Source organism: Schistocerca gregaria, chromosome X (genome assembly GCF_023897955.1).
Source record: "Schistocerca gregaria isolate iqSchGreg1 chromosome X, iqSchGreg1.2, whole genome shotgun sequence".
Lineage (NCBI taxonomy): Eukaryota > Metazoa > Arthropoda > Insecta > Orthoptera > Acrididae > Schistocerca > Schistocerca gregaria.
Genome location: NC_064931.1, coordinates 624,430,978 through 624,447,008, shown reverse-complemented (window position 1 = coordinate 624,447,008; position 16,031 = coordinate 624,430,978). Strand labels below are relative to the sequence as shown.

The window sequence follows — 16,031 nt, the reverse complement described above, 5'->3', positions numbered from 1 at the left end:
AATCTGCCCAGGTACCGTGTACGGTGGTGAATGCTTGCCTACAACAAGAGAAGCAGATCAGCGACATGTTATAATGGAAACCAAAATGCTTCGTTGGACATGTGATCTGACACTGCGCGATCATGACCAATGACAAATTACGCAGGCGATAAGGAGTGGCACCTATCATGGAGAAAATGAGGGAAAACCGTCTACGGTGGTATGGACACGTACTTCGAGCAGACCAAGATACAATAGCAAAACGCTAGTTTTCATTCAAAGTCGATGGAATGCGACCAATCGGGAGCCGAGGTAACGGTGGCTAGATACCTCCCACACAGACTTAAAGGTAGCTGGTCTCTACCCTGATGAAGCACAAGATCGCATTAAGTGAAGACAGGGAGTCTCAACATAGGATCCCGCTACGATGCGGGACGAACGCTGGGAATTAATAGGAACATACACTCCTGGAAATGGAAAAAAGAACACATTGACACCGGTGTGTCAGACCCACCATACTTGCTCCGGACCCTGAGAGAGGGCTGTACAAGCAATGATCACACGAACGGCACAGCGGACACACCAGGAACCGCGGTGTTGGCCGTCGAATGGCGCTAGCTGCGCAGCATTTGTGCACCGCCGCCGTCAGTGTCAGCCAGTTTGCCGTGGCATACGGAGCACCATCGCAGTCTTTAACACTGGTAGCATGCCACGACAGCGTGGACGTGAACCGTATGTGCAGTTGACGGACTTTGAGCGAGGGCGTATAGTGGGCATGCGGGAGGCCAGGTGGACGTACCGCCGAATTGCTCAACACGTGGGGCGTGAGGTCTCCACAGTACATCGATGTTGTCACCAGTGGTCGGCGGAAGGTGCACGTGCCCGTCGACCTAGGACCGGACCGCAGCGACGCACAGATGCACGCCAAGACCGTAGGAGCCTACGCAGTGCCGTAGGGGACCGCACCGCCACTTCCCAGCAAATTAGGGACACTGTTGCTCCTGGGGTATCGGCGAGGACCATTCGCAACCGTCTCCATGAAGCTGGGCTACGGTCCCGCACACCGTTAGGCCGTCTTCCGCTCAAGCCCCAACATCGTGCAGCTCGCCTCCAGTGGTGTCGCGTCAGGCGTGAATGGAGGGACGAATGGAGACGTGTCGTCTTCAGCGATGAGAGTCGCTTCTGCCTTGGTGCCAATGATGGTCGTATGCGTGTTTGCGCCGTGCAGGTGAGCGCCACAATCAGGACTGCATATGACCGAGGCACACAGGTCCAACACCAGGCATCATGGTGTGGGGAGCGGTCTCCTACACTGGCCGTACACCTCTGGTGATCGTCGAGGGGACACTGAATAGTGCACGGTACATCCAAACCGTCATCGAACCCATCGTTCTACCATTCCTAGACCGGCAAGGGAACTTGCTGTTCCAACAGGACAATGCACGTCCGCATGTATCCCGTGCCACCCAACGTGCTCTAGAAGGTATAAGTCAACTACCCTGGCCAGCAAGATCTCTGGATCTGTCCCCCATTGAGCATGTTTGGGACTGGATGAAGCGTCGTCTCACGCGGTCTGCACGTCCAGCACGAACGCTGGTCCAACTGAGGCGCCAAGTGGAAATGGCATGGCAAGCTGTTCCACAGGACTACATCCAGCATCTCTACAATCGTCTCCATGGGAGAATAGCAGCCTGCATTGCTGTGAAAGGTGGATATACACTGTACTAGTGCCGACATTGTGCATGCTCTGTTGCTGTGTCTATGTGCCTGTGGTTCTGTCAGTGTGATCATGTGATGTATCTGACTCCAGGAATGTGTCAATGAAGTTTCCCCTTCCTGGGACAATGAATTCACGGTGTTCTTATTTCAATTTCCAGGAGTGTATATGTTAAGGCACATAAAACATTACGACACGTTAGTTATGGTTCCAGTTTGCAGCTGCGTGTATAGTCGCGACTTCGTAATTGGTCACCTTTGACGCTAAGATGGGACCTAAGATTCACGAACTTGCCGTTGTATTGGAGTTATGTCAGATAACTTCCACACTGTACCCGGAGGATGTAATCATTCCTATATAGCTACATTAGTATTACCATAATCATGCAGTTCCATTCTAGTGTACATAAATTGTAATCGTGGAAGTAAACAACAGTTGAAAATGAGAATATTGCTAATTCAATCAGAAGATGCCATTCTAATGGTAAAAACATGGAATTTAGTTATTTTTTTCTAAATCATAGGTTACTGAAAAGTAAATATGCTAAGTGCTAGGTTTATGAGGAGCTGGACATTTGGAAACAAATGAAAACATCGACCATGCAGCCGAAAATGAAGGGAACAAATGGAGAAAAAAGATTAGACTTTAACATTTGATCGAACTCGGGATCACCAGAGACTAGACTAAGCGTACGAGAATGAGGAGCGAACTGGTAGCCCGGCCAGAAGAACATGGAGGGGAACTGAACGACGTAAGAGCATTTCAGAATTTTCAGTGACATAATAAACATGAAGTACTAGTCGATACTTATAAATGGAGCACAACTGGCTTCCAAATATAAATGATCGATACATAAAGTTTGCGACTGCAGTCTTACAAACTTCAAAGTGAGTAGCTCAGTTGCAAAGGGTGGAAATTGAAACAGAATGTAGGTTGTTGGTGGAATCATACGGGCATCCACCTGAAGTCAAGGTCACAGCCAATGACCTGTACTAGACTTGTCTACCGAACTAATGCCGTTTCTGTAATGTCTCGGATCAACAGGAAGCTAAAATCTATTGGCTACCGTCATTTACAGGAACAACAGTATGATATAGTTTGAAGATTTCCTACACTAAAATGATATACATCATTGTTTTCTTTCTTATGAAGGAAATATAAATACCTGGTGATCTTCTGTGCCACATAATTGGTAATAATGAATTGTCAGAATATCCGAAGACCTTTGAAGTCTTAAGAACAGAATCGAAACAAAGTAAGATATTGTCTTTATATTGTCCGGAGACGGTCGTGAAAGCTAAATAAATTAATACGTTTTTATTTTAGTTTTCCGACGTAACAATGATAGTTAAATTAATTAATACATTTTTATTTTAGTTTTTCGATACAACCATAATTACCTTCACAAATGACCGTGTTCACCCATCTCAAACGGTGCTCTTCGGATCTAAAATTAAAAACTTAAAACATCTTCATGATTTGAGATGCCACAAATAAAATACATATAGTATATTATAAAGTGAAGAGATAATATTCTCATCTGCAGCTGATGCGCAGGAGAACAATGTGTTGTCAGTGTGCATCAACCGGTCATGACACTTTTGTACTCTCATTATTTGATTATACTAAGCGAATTTTACGCCTCACAACGCAAATTATATAAAAATCTTAATGTTTAGTTTTATATCTGACGATAGCCGTTTGAAACATTCGAAACCAGCCACGGTAAACATAATTGTAGTTGTGTGGGAAAATAAAAGAGATTTTTTTAAAGAATCGAAAGCTAAGGCTTAAAGTTCAGTTTTCGAAAAGGTAATTTATAATGACTGCTATCTGTTTTTATTATCTTTCATTTGTTAGAGTCTAACGTCGTTTAGACGTAATTGGAGGCGGGAGGAAAACTAGAGAACAAATCGAGAAGGAATCTTGCAGCATTCGCCAGAAACGATGTGACTTCTCTCACTGATGGAAAACCCAATGCAGTGTGGCCAGAACAAAAGTCGAATGAAACAGTAATGCACCATATCGTTAAGTTTTGGAGTTACATTTGTTCGGAGAGCTTGTGCGACTTACTGCTAGAGAAGGTAAGGGTTGTGCAATACCAAGTAAAACATTTTTAAAACTTTATTTCTAACGTCTGATAAATTAGCTGAGGACCGCCGACAGTTAAATAAATCATAAAAAATCTTTATGTAGAAGGAAGAACGGAAGATTAGAATTCAACGCTCGGATTGTAGATGGATGGGAGAAGATAACCGGACGTGTCCTTTTCAAAGGAACAATTCCAGCATTTGCCTTAGACGATTTAGGAGAAGCCAGACGGAAATTAGAACCGACGTTCTCCAGAAGGCGAGTCCACTGTCCTACCACTGCGCCACCTCCGTTGGTAAATACACTGACGGAAAAAAATATCGCAACACCTATAGGAATTTGTGCGACATAAGCGAAAGTTGGAAGGCGTGTTTCTACAAATTTCGCGCCCGAAGCATATGAGTGGTGCTAGTAGCGCCGCTATGAGGATACAAACCAGGTTTGTTCAAAGACACGCTCTAACGATCGTGAACGTTACTGACCTTTGAGACTCGTCGTGGTGAGATGATGTTAGTCAAGAATGTATTTACGGCGACAAAAACACCATTATCAACACCTCACTGAGTTGAACGAGACCGTGTGATAGGGCTGGGAGAAGCAGGATGTTCGTTCTGCGATATTGCAGAAAGGCTTGGCAGGAATGTAATTGCTGTTCGTGTTTGCTGGCAGTGGTGGCCACGAGAATGAACGATCTCAAGAAGATAGAGCCCCGGATGGCCACGTGGCACTATCTAGAGGGATGATCATCGTGCTCGGCGTGGGGCTCTGGCGAATCTTACTGCATCTACAGCAGGAATCTGAGCAGCAGTTGGCACCCTACTGACATAGTTACAAATCGATTACTTGAAGGCCACCACCAAGCCAGATGCCCTGTAACGCGCATTCTCCTGCCCCAAACCACCGCCATTCGTGACTTCAGTGGTGTCAAGTGAGAGCTCATTGGAGGGCAGATTGGAGGTCTGTTGTGTTTTCTGATGAAAGCTGGTTCTGCCTCTTCGCCAGTGATGGTCGTGTGTAGGTTAGAAAGAGGCCAGTTCAGAGCCCGCAACCGAAATAATTTGGGTGAAGGTCACGGTTAAACCAGGCTCAGACATGGTAATTGGATGTCTCTATAGGCCCCCTGGCTCACCACCTGTTGTGGCTGAGCACCTGAAGGATAATTTGGAAAATATTTCGAGTAGATTTCCCCACCATGTTATAGTTCTGAGTGGAGATTTTAATTTGCCGGATACAGACTGGGAGACTCAAACGTTCATAACGGGTGGCAGGGACAACGAACCCAGTGAAATTTTTTTAAGTGCTTTGTCTGAAAACTACCTTGAGCAGTTAAACGGAGAACCGACTCGTGGCAATAACATATTGGACCTTCTGGTGACAAAAAGACCCGAACTATTTGAAAAAGTTAACGCAGAACAGGGAATCAGCGATCGTGAAGCGGTTACTGCATCGATGATTTCAGCCGTAAATAGAAATATTAAAAAAGGTAGGAAGATTTTTCTGTTTAGCAAAAGTGACAAAAAGCAGGTTTCAGAGTACCTGACGGCTCAACACAAAAGTTTTGTCTCAAGTACAAATAGTGTTGAGGATCAGTGGACAAAGTTCAAAACCATCGTACAATATGCGTTAGATGAGTATGTGCCAAGCAAGATCGTAAGAGATGGGAAAGAGCCACCGTGGTACAACAACCGAGTTAGAAAACTGCTGCGGAAGCAAAGGGAACTTCAGAGCAAACATAAACATAGCCAAAGCCTTGCAGACAAACAAAAATTACGCGAAGCGAAATGTAGTGTGAGGAGGGCTATGCGAGAGGCTTTCAATGAATTCGAAAGTAAAGTTCTATGTACTGACTTGGCAGAAAATCCTAAGAAATTTTGATCTTATGTCAAAGCGGTAGGTGGATCAAAACAAAATGTCCAGACGCTCTGTGACCAAAATGGTGCCGGCCGCGGTGGTCTCGCGGTTCTAGGCGCGCAGTCTGGAACCGCGCGACTGCTACGGTCGCAGGTTCGAATCCTGCCTCGGGCATGGATGTATGTGATGTCCTTAGGTTAGTTAGGTTTAAGTAGTTCTAAGTTCTAGGGGACTAATGACCACAGCAGTTGAGTCCCATAGTGCTCAGAGCCATTTGAACCATTTTGAACCAAAATGGTACTGAAAAAGAAGATGACAGACTAAAGGCCGAAATACTAAATGTCTTTTTCCAAAGCTGTTTCACAGAGGAAAACTGCACTGTAGTTCCTTCTCTAGATTGTCGCACAGATGGCAAAATGATAGATATCGAAATAGATGACAGAGGGATAGAGAAACAATTAAAATCGCTCAAAAGAGGAAAGGCCGCTGGACTGATGGGATACCAGTTCGATTTTACACAGAGTACGCGAAGGAACTTGCCCCCCTTCTTGCAGCGGTGTACCGTAGGTCTCTAGAGGAGCGAAGCATTCCAAAAGATTGGAAAAGGGCACAGGTGATCCCCGTTTTCAAGAAGGGACGTCGAACAGACGTGCAGAACTATAGACCTATATCTCTAACGTCGATCAGTTGTAGATTTTTGGAACACGTATTATGTTCGAGTATAATGACTTTTCTGGAGACTAGAAATCTACTCTGTAGGAATCAGCATGGGTTTCGAAAAAGACGATCGTGTGAAACCCAGCTTGCGCTATTCGTCCACGAGACTCAGAGGGCCATAGACACGGGCTCCCAGGTAGATGCCGTGTTTCTTGACTTCCGCAAGGGGTTCAATACAGTTCCCCACAGTCGTATAATGAACAAAGTAACAGCATATGGACTATTAGATCAATTCTGTGATTGGATTTAAGAGTTCCTAGATAACAGAATGCAGCATGTCATTCTCAATGGAGAGAAGTCTTCCGAAGTAAGCCGGCCGCGGTGGTGTTGCGATTCTAGGCGCGCAGTCCGGAACCGTGCAACTGCTGCGGTCGCAGGTTCGAATCCTGCCTCGGGCATGGATGTGTGTGATGTCCTTAGGTTAGTTAGATTTAAGTAGTTCTAAGTTCTAGGGGACTAATGACCACAGCAGTTGAGTCCCATAGTGCTCAGAGCCATTTCTTCCGAAGTAAGAGTGTGCCGCAGGGGACTGCCGTGGGCAGTTGCTATTCACAATATACGTAAATGACCTTGTGGATGACATTTGAAGTTCACTGAGGCTTTTTGCGGATGATGCTGTGGTTTATCGAGAGGTTGTAACAATGGAAAATTGTACTGAAATGCAGGAGGATCTGCAGCGAATTGACGCGTGGTGCATGGAATGGCAATTGAATCTCAATGTAGACAAGTGTAATGTGCTGCGAATACGTAGAAAGAAAGATCCTTTATCATTTAGCTACAATATAGCAGGTCAGCAACTGGAAGCAGTTAATTCCATAAATTATCTGGGAGTAAGCATTAGGAGTGATTTAAAATGGAATGATCATATAAAATTGATCATCGGTAAAGCAGATGCCAGACTGAGATTCATTGGAAGAATCCTAAGGAAATGCAATCCGAAAACAAAGGAAGTAGGTTACAGTACGCTTCTTTCCACGAACAATACGAGACTGGAATAGAAGGGAGAACCGATAGAGGTACTCAAGGTATTCTGCGCCACTCACCGTCAGGATGCTTGCGGAGCATGGCTGTAGATGTAGACCTGTCTGCGTGCTATACACACTGGACCTACACCTGGAGCTATGGTTTGGTGTGCGGTTTCGTATAACAGCAGCAGCACTCACGTGGTTATCCTACGCACTCTGACTGCAACTCGGTACGACAGTCTGGTGATTTGTCCAGTTGTGGTGCTATTCATGAACAGAATTACAGGAGTGTTTTCTAACAGGATAACGCTCGACCACATACCCGTCTTGTAACCCAACAACTCCAGCCTCATCCACAACCAACATTAACCGTCCCTGTATCTACCGACCAAGAGCAACACGCATGGAACTCCGGCCCTCAGACTGACATCCAGCACATGTACAACACAATGTATGCACTGTTGCACGCCTGTTTCAACTTTCTGGTGGTTACACTGGTTATTGATGTGCTAGCATTTCACATTATCAAAGGATTATCTCGTGTTTACATTAACCTTTGATCTTGCAATGAAAATCACTTAAAAATGCTACCTAGACAAATGTATTCCCGAAATTTTATTACTCTACATTAATAATTTTTTTGGTGTTACGATTTTTTCCGTCTCTGTATTTTGGGAATGTATTGCATGTACCACGCACTATACAATTCGCACTTTGATCACATACTATAAATTGTACTGCATCCTTAGCACCGTCTACTCATACGCGATTAGGACAAAAAAATTATTTCTTCCCATCAGATGGATACCAAAGTTATGTTATCCTTTCGAGACAGATAGCAGTCATTCATAGTATAAAATGAGGCAATGTTTTCTCTCAGGCTTGTGTAAACAAGAACACACAAACAAGCCACACCCACGCGGCGGCCATCTTACAGCCGAGGCTCTTAATCTGCAGTCTGCAGCTGGCTAGCATCAGACGATTGAAGCCACACCATTAGGTCGCCCGGCTACTTTTATCCATTCATAACAATCTTACAGAAATACGACTATGATATCACCGAAGCCGTCAATTCGTGTACTAATTTTAGCCGACGAGCCATCTGCTTGCCCAGATTTTTATTTTCCGCGCGAAGACGTTGCATGGCGCCCCTGGCAGCCCGCCTACATGTCACAGAAACATCTTAATAAACGTGCGACAACCGAAAAAAGCAATGATTTGTTCTCGCTTTGCCAGAATAAGCTGATCACCGAACACGGCGGAATGTTACTTGGAATTCAGAACATAGCTTAGCAGTCCATTTTTTGTTTAATTGTTTTCATCCATGGAGTGGACTCATATCACAGAAAACGCTATCTTTTTGTGTCTGGACTGCAGTAAAGAAGAGCGAAATGTACTCGGAACTACAGGAGGTACACATGAACATCAGGGAATTTCGGAACACCGCAGATGAATTATACGGTTGAAATAATTGGGATTACAGAACTGCGCAAGATATTTGATTCTGAGAATTCGCTGTAGTGTGGTACAAGAGTTTCGTGGTACAGGACTGTGAAAAACATGTTGCCGACTAAACGTAAGTCACAAGCGTTCGTTGGGCGACATGCCAGCCGAAAGCGCAGACCAGGGAAACAGAGGCATTCGTCGCTTCTCGAAGAAGGTTTGCAAATCTCTCGTCACATGTGGCTGACCATTTTGAAGACTTCGAAGATCGATTGACGGCGTAAAATGGCGTGGAAGAGGGGCAGGAACTCGGGCTGAAGATATCTCTAATGTAGCGGCTGTTATTCACAGTGACTACAGCGCGTAGGAGTATTCAGTAGCACCCCAGAAAACTAAATTAGAAAATATCCTCTAAACTGAAGAACTTTGGTAATGTTATAGCAACTAAAACTGAAAAATTCCGGTAACGTATGCGACCATCACTGCAAGACAAGTACGAGCACGGTCTACTGAAAACACTATATTTTGACACTAAACGTACAAGCCACTCCGTTCATGTGTCTATATCACTACGAAGTGCTTGTAATTTATTAGAAATGGAACTCAAAACAGTTTTATAGCTAGCACCAGTCCACTTCGCATTACATGGGTCCTCTTCCGTTGCAGTGGCTAATGGCTCTGAGCACTATGGAACTTAACATCTTAGGTCATCAGTCCCCTAGAACTTAGAACTACTTAAACCTAACTAACCTAAGGACAGCACACAACACCCAGCCATCACGAGGCAGAGAAAATCCCTGACCCCGCCGGTAATCGAACCCGAGAACCCGAGCGTGGGAAGCGACAACGCTACCGCACGACCACGAGATGCGTGCCGTTAGAGTGCTTTTCATTTCCATTTCGAGTATATCTCAGATGAAACCTCATTATTGCTCTATGACGTCATGTATATTTCGTCCTATAAATGCAATGCAGCTATATGATAACGAATAAAATGTTTGAAACTGCTAACCACGACCACAACGAAGAAATTAGAGGTAATAGAGAGGCTTACCGACAATCATTCCTCCCACGCGCCTTTCACGAGTAGAAAATAGAAGGGGGGATCAGTTAATGGTACGGGTAGTACTCTCCACCACACACCTTCAGGTGGCTTGCGAAGTACTGATGTTGATGTAGAACAGCAAGAAATCATAGAATGTGTTAGAAGCATATCATCAATTTAGTAGTTCTTATCTGTTATAAAAAGTATTTTACTTCCTACTATTTTACTTTAATTCAATGGTCATTTTGAAATTTATTAATGATAAGTACCTTACTTGGTGATTAGTTAAGAAGGCTGTGACACACTTTTCGTTGCAGAGGGAGCTCTTTCTACTTATTCCACAAATGTTAACTCATTTGGATCTCAGAGAAAACATAATATATTACAGAATTTTGCACTTGGAAACTCAGTCGTTTCATCTAGAGGTATTTGAAATTTTAAAGTCGCTGGAACGTGTAGTTCTGTTGTTCATTTAGCTTCATAAACCATTCTTATAGTTTATTTCAGGTTATTACATAATTAACACTTCTGCACTCAACTAATCATTGTGAACTCGGTTTTAAGTATTTAGTTACGATAAAAGACGTCGTCCGTATCACATTGTAGTTGATACGCAAGTTTTTCGTCGATCATGATGATATCTTTTGCGTAACTTTTACATAATACACGAAGAGAATCACATTAATGAAAAATCCTCTTTTCTTTCCGTTAGTGTGGCTCTGTTTTCCATATTCATTGACTAGGCTAGGTAAATGAACTATAAAATTATAACCTGATGGGTCTACGGCTATAATAACCTGCCGGCTGGAGTGGCCGAGCGGTTCTAGGCGCTACAGTCTGGAACCGTGCGACCGCTACGGTCACAGGTTCGAATCCTGCCTCGGGCGTGGATGTGTGTGATGTCCTTAGGTTAGTTAGGTTTAAGTAGTTCTAAGTTCTAGGGGACTGATGACCTTAGAAATTAAGTCCGTTAGCGCTCAGAGCCATTTGAACCATTTTGTAAGAACCGTACACAATTTTTACTCGGCATGAAGATGCAAATAACAATCGCAATTTTGTGTTTCTTTATATTTATGGTACATGAAGTTCAGAACTCGAATGTCAACCATCAAAAGCAGTACGATGCATGTTACAAAAATACGCAAGAAAATCGACTTCGAATTTCCCGACCATCTTTAATATGCTACACTGAGGAGGCAGAGGTCATGGGATACGTCCTAATATTGTGTCAAACCTCCTTTTGCCCGGCGTAGTGCATCAACTCGACGTGGCATGGATTCAACAAGTTGTTGGAAGTTCCTTACAGAAATATTGAGCCATAATTCCTCTACATCCTTCCATAATTGCGAAAGTGTTGTCAGTGCAGAGTTTTGTGCACAAACTGACCTTTAGATTATGTCCCGGAAATAATTGGTGGGATTCATGACGCGCGATCTGGATGGCCAAATCATTCGCTCGAATTGTCCAGACTTTTCTTCAAACCAATCGCGAACAACTGTGGCCCGGTGACATGGTGCGTTGTCATCCGTCGTTGTTTGGGACATGAAGTCCATGAATGGCTGAAAATGGTCTCCAAGTAGTTCAGTTGGACCAGAGGACCCAGTCCATTCCATGCAAACACAGGAGCGACAACCAACCTGCACAAGGCCTTGTTGATAACTTGGGTCAATGGCTTCGAGGGGTCTGCGTCACAACTGAACCCTACCATCAGCTCTTACAACCGAAGTCGTGACTCATCTGACCAGGTCACGGTTTTCCAATAGTCTAGGATCCAACCGATATGTTAACTATCCCAGGAGAGGCGCTGCAGGCGATGTGTTGTTAGCAAAGGCACTCGCGTCGGCCGTCTACTGTCATGGCCCATTAATGCCAAATTTCGCCGCACCGTCCTAACGGATACGTTGGTCGTATGTCCCACATTGATTTCTGCGGTTATTGAGCGCAATGTTGCTTGTGTGTTAGCCCTGACAAATCTACGCAAACGCCGCTATTCTCGGTCGTTAAGTGAAGGCCGTTGGCCACTGGGTTGTCCATGGTGAAAGGTAATGCCTTTAACTTGGGACTCACGGCACACTGTGGACACTGTGGGTCTCTCAATACTGAATACCCTAAAGATTTCCGAAATGGAATGTCCCATGCGTCTAGCTCCAACTACTATTTCGCATCCAGAGGCTGTCCATTACTGTGGCCATAATTACGTCGGAAACCTTTTCACATTAATCACCTGAGTACGAATGACAGCTCCGACAACGCACTACTGTTTTATATCTGGTGTACGCGATACTACCGCCATCTGCATATGCGCATGTCGCTATCCCATGACTTTTGTCACCTCAGAGTAATGTAAGGTCAATTCTTTTCGACAGGTCGTGTGGCAAGTTCCCTGTTTGGCTTCCGTGGCGTGCACAATTGCGCTGCGGCTGTGGGCAGCAGAGCGCTTGTTTACGGCAGAGCTTCGTTTGTACTGCAGGGAAGTGTGATTGTTACGTCTTCCTGGAGGATAGAAATCTTGAAATTTGGTTCCGAATGGCACACCGAATGGCCTACTCCTCTCGTTGTTTGGAAATGGATGGTTGAGTATGTAAAGTTGCTTGATGTGGAAGTCTCAGGTATTCAAATTGAGAATATTGCGAATAGTGTATGTGCAAAATTTATGAAGAATTACGTTTGTGAACGAATAGTCAGAACCAATAATGGTAGTGTGAAACTGAAGCACAATGATGGGTCTGTCAGTGCCAAGCAAGTAACACGTAGGTCTTGCCTTGCTATCTTTGGGAGTCTATGATTTCCATGTCACTAACTGCGCCGGAGGTTCGAGTCCTCCCTCGGGCATGGGTGTGTGTGCTGTCTTTAGCGTAAGTTAGTTTAAGTAGTGGGTAAGTCTAGGGACCGATGGCCTTAGCAGTTTGGTCCCTTAGAAATTCACACACATTTGAATCTGTAATTTACAGTTCGAAGTTCCGCTCGAAAAGATCAAAGAAATGCTTAGTTTATGAGGGACAGTTTACGGTGTCAGAGAAGACACGTGGTTAGAAAACTTTTGGCATGGCAAGCTCAATGACAGTAGAATAGCTAAAGTATAATTACAAAAGCACATACACTCTCACGCGACTGGATGCATATGATGTGTATGAACAAAAAACAAAAAAAAAAAAAAAAAACGCTTATGGCCCATATGCAATTCAAATGAACAACTGAGGCAAGATTGTTGAAAACAGTCAACCAGAAGCGGTGACATATGCAGCTGCTCTGCCAGTCCGGTCTAGCCCCACAGTGGGTGCTTCAGGACCTGGAAGTGGGAGAAATATCGATGAGGAAATTATGACATCCACCTCCGACCAGCAAGAGGTCTGAATAGAGGGCAATAACATTGATAATAAAAGTAAGTCAACCGAAAAAGATGCTGTCAGAGTCACAGGTGACACCCTTGATGATGGACATGAAAAAGTGTTTGTGAAGGTGGCAGACCGCTAGTGAAATTATCGCTGAAGGGCAAGGCAACGAAATGAAGAGTGTCACAGCAGAAAATAACAGTTAAGTAATCGACAGAGGACGCAGTCAGTGTCACCGACTATGCAAAGGATGAAGAAGATCAGAATGCGGCAGTGGAGGTGGGAGAGAATGTTGAGGTGGTAGCAAGTGTTGACGAAAGCAAAGAGCAATTGAGAATCAGTGGTAAATGTTGTTACGAAAAAGTAGAAACTAATTGCGACAGCAAATCTTTGGACAGAAAAAGGCATTTTGCTGGACAAACCGTGGGAATTGGATGCAGGTATGAATTCCCATATACACTGCGGCAATCTTCAAAATCTTTATTGCGAAAGTACAAAGAACATTATCTTGTTCAAACCAAACAAGGAAATCAATGAAGATGCTGAGGAATGAATTGCGAGTTTCCGTCTCGAATAGTAAAAAACGCAGAAGGGAGAAAAAGGACAATGAAATCGTGCCAGTCTATGTGTTGGATCTCACTGAATTCCAGGAGCTGCCACAAACGCCTGGGGAGCACAACATACCCTGGGTGGGAAGCCCACAGGATCCAGCGGATGAAGACTAACTTCTACTGAGCTACAGGAAGTAACTAAAAGTTGACGCAGGATGATAGTTCAAATGGCTCTGAGCACTATGGGACTTAACATCTGAAGTCGTCAGACCCCTAGAACTTAGAACTACTTAAATCTAAATAACCTAAGGACATCACACACATACATGCCCTAGGCAGGATTCGAACCTGCGACCGTAGCAGTCGCGCGATTCCGGACTGAAGCGCCTAGAACCGGTCGGCCACCGCGGCCGGCTGACGCAGGAGGCAGAGACTCTATAGTGACCTGTGTCGCAGAATGAAGTGCTAAAGGGATTAGGTACAAACTGTAATCAAAACTGTAAATTTATACCCTGACTGTCGAGTGACTTCATATACAAAAAACGATAGATTTATTACAATTCTAACACTCAACATCTCAGGTATTATCACCCCGCCCAAATGGGAAGTTGTAGGTAAATACTAAAAAATAATGACGTCGATGTCAGATTTCTGCAAGAAGTAGTATGTCAAAATACACTCCTGGAAATTGAAATAAGAACTCCGTGAATTCATTGTCCCAGGAAGGGGAAACTTCATTGACACATTCCTGGTGTCAGATACATCACATGATCACACTGACAGAACCACAGGCACATAGACACAGGCAGCAGAGCATGCACAATGTCGGCACTAGTACAGTGTATATCCACCTTTCGCAGCAATGCAGGCTGCTATTCTTCCATGGAGACGATCGTAGAGATGCTGGATGTAGTCCTGTGGAACGGCTTGCCATGCCATTTCCACCTGGCGCCTCAGTTGGACCAGCGTTTGTGCTGGACGTGCAGACCGCGTGAGACGACGCTTCATCCAGTCCCAAACATGCTCAATAGGGGACAGATCCGGAGATCTTGCTGGCCAGGGTAGTTGACTTACACCTTCTAGAGCACGTTGGGTGGCACGGGATACATGCGGACGTGCATTGTCCTGTTGGAACAGCAAGTTCCCTTGCCGGTCTAGGAATGATAAAACGATGGGTTCGATGACGGTTTGGATGTACCGCATACTATTCAGTGTCCCCTCGACGATCACCAGAGGTGTACGGCCAGTGTAGGAGATCGCTCCCCACACCATGATGCCGGGTGTTGGCCCTGTGTGCCTCGGTCGTATGCAGTCCTGATTGTGGCGCTCACCTGCACGGCGCCAAACACGCATACGACCATCATTGGCACCAAGGCAGAAGCGAATCTCACCGCTGAAGACGACACGTCTCCATTCGTCCCTCCATTCACGCCTGTCGCGACACCACTGGAGGCGGGCTGCACGATGTTGGGGCGTGAGCGGAAGACGGCCTAACGGTGTGCGGGACCGTAGCCCAGCTTCATGGAGACGGTTGCGAATGGTCCTCGCCGATACCCCAGGAGCAACAGTGTCTCTAATTTGCTGGGAAGTGGCGGTGCGGTCCCCTACGGCACTGCGTAGGATCCTACGGTCTTGGCGTGCATCCGTGCGTCGCTGCGGTCCGGTCCCAGGTCGACGGGCACGTGCACCTTCCGCCGACCACTGGCGACAACATCGATGTACTGTGGAGACCTCACGCCCCACGTGTTGAGCAATTCGGCGGTACGTCCACCCGGCCTCCCGCATGCCCACTATACGCCCTCGCTCAAAGTCCGTCAACTGCACATAGGGTTCACGTCCACGCTGTCGTGGCATGCTACCAGTGTTAAAGACTGCGATGGAGCTCCGTATGCCACAGCAAACTGGCTGACACTGACGGCGGCGGTGCACAAATGCTGCGCAGCTAGCGCCATTCGACGGCCTACACCGCGGTTCCTGGTGTGTCCGCTGTGCCGTGCGTGTGATCATTGCTTGTACAGCCCTCTCGCAGTGTCCGGAGCAAGTATGGTGGGTCTGACACACCGGCATCAATGTGTTCTTTTTTCCATTTCCAGGAGTGTATTTCCCTTACAGCCGCATATAACATCTACAATAATGCGGGAGGAAACGGACGCGGTTGTGCAGTCTTAACAAAGAGAGATCTAGAAAAGAGTCAACTTGAATTTCATCCCTACAGCCCGGTGATAAAAGGAGTCCTCGGTGATATTATTTTTGAAACGCAGATGCTCCGTCCTGATCGAACAAGGAAGGGATCCGACAGACTTTGCTCTAGAAAACTCTCACCTATTACTGAAGGAACTT

General features: G+C 45.4%; 1 protein-coding gene across 1 annotated transcript in view; it reads right to left on the bottom strand.

Moving 5' to 3' along the window:
• The window catches only part of LOC126298246 (monocarboxylate transporter 2-like), a gene marked incomplete at its 5' end in the record, with an annotated part of 362,063 nt that overhangs the window by 55,772 nt on the left and 290,260 nt on the right, over positions 1-16,031 (bottom strand). The gene's annotated exons all lie outside the window — the stretch shown is intronic.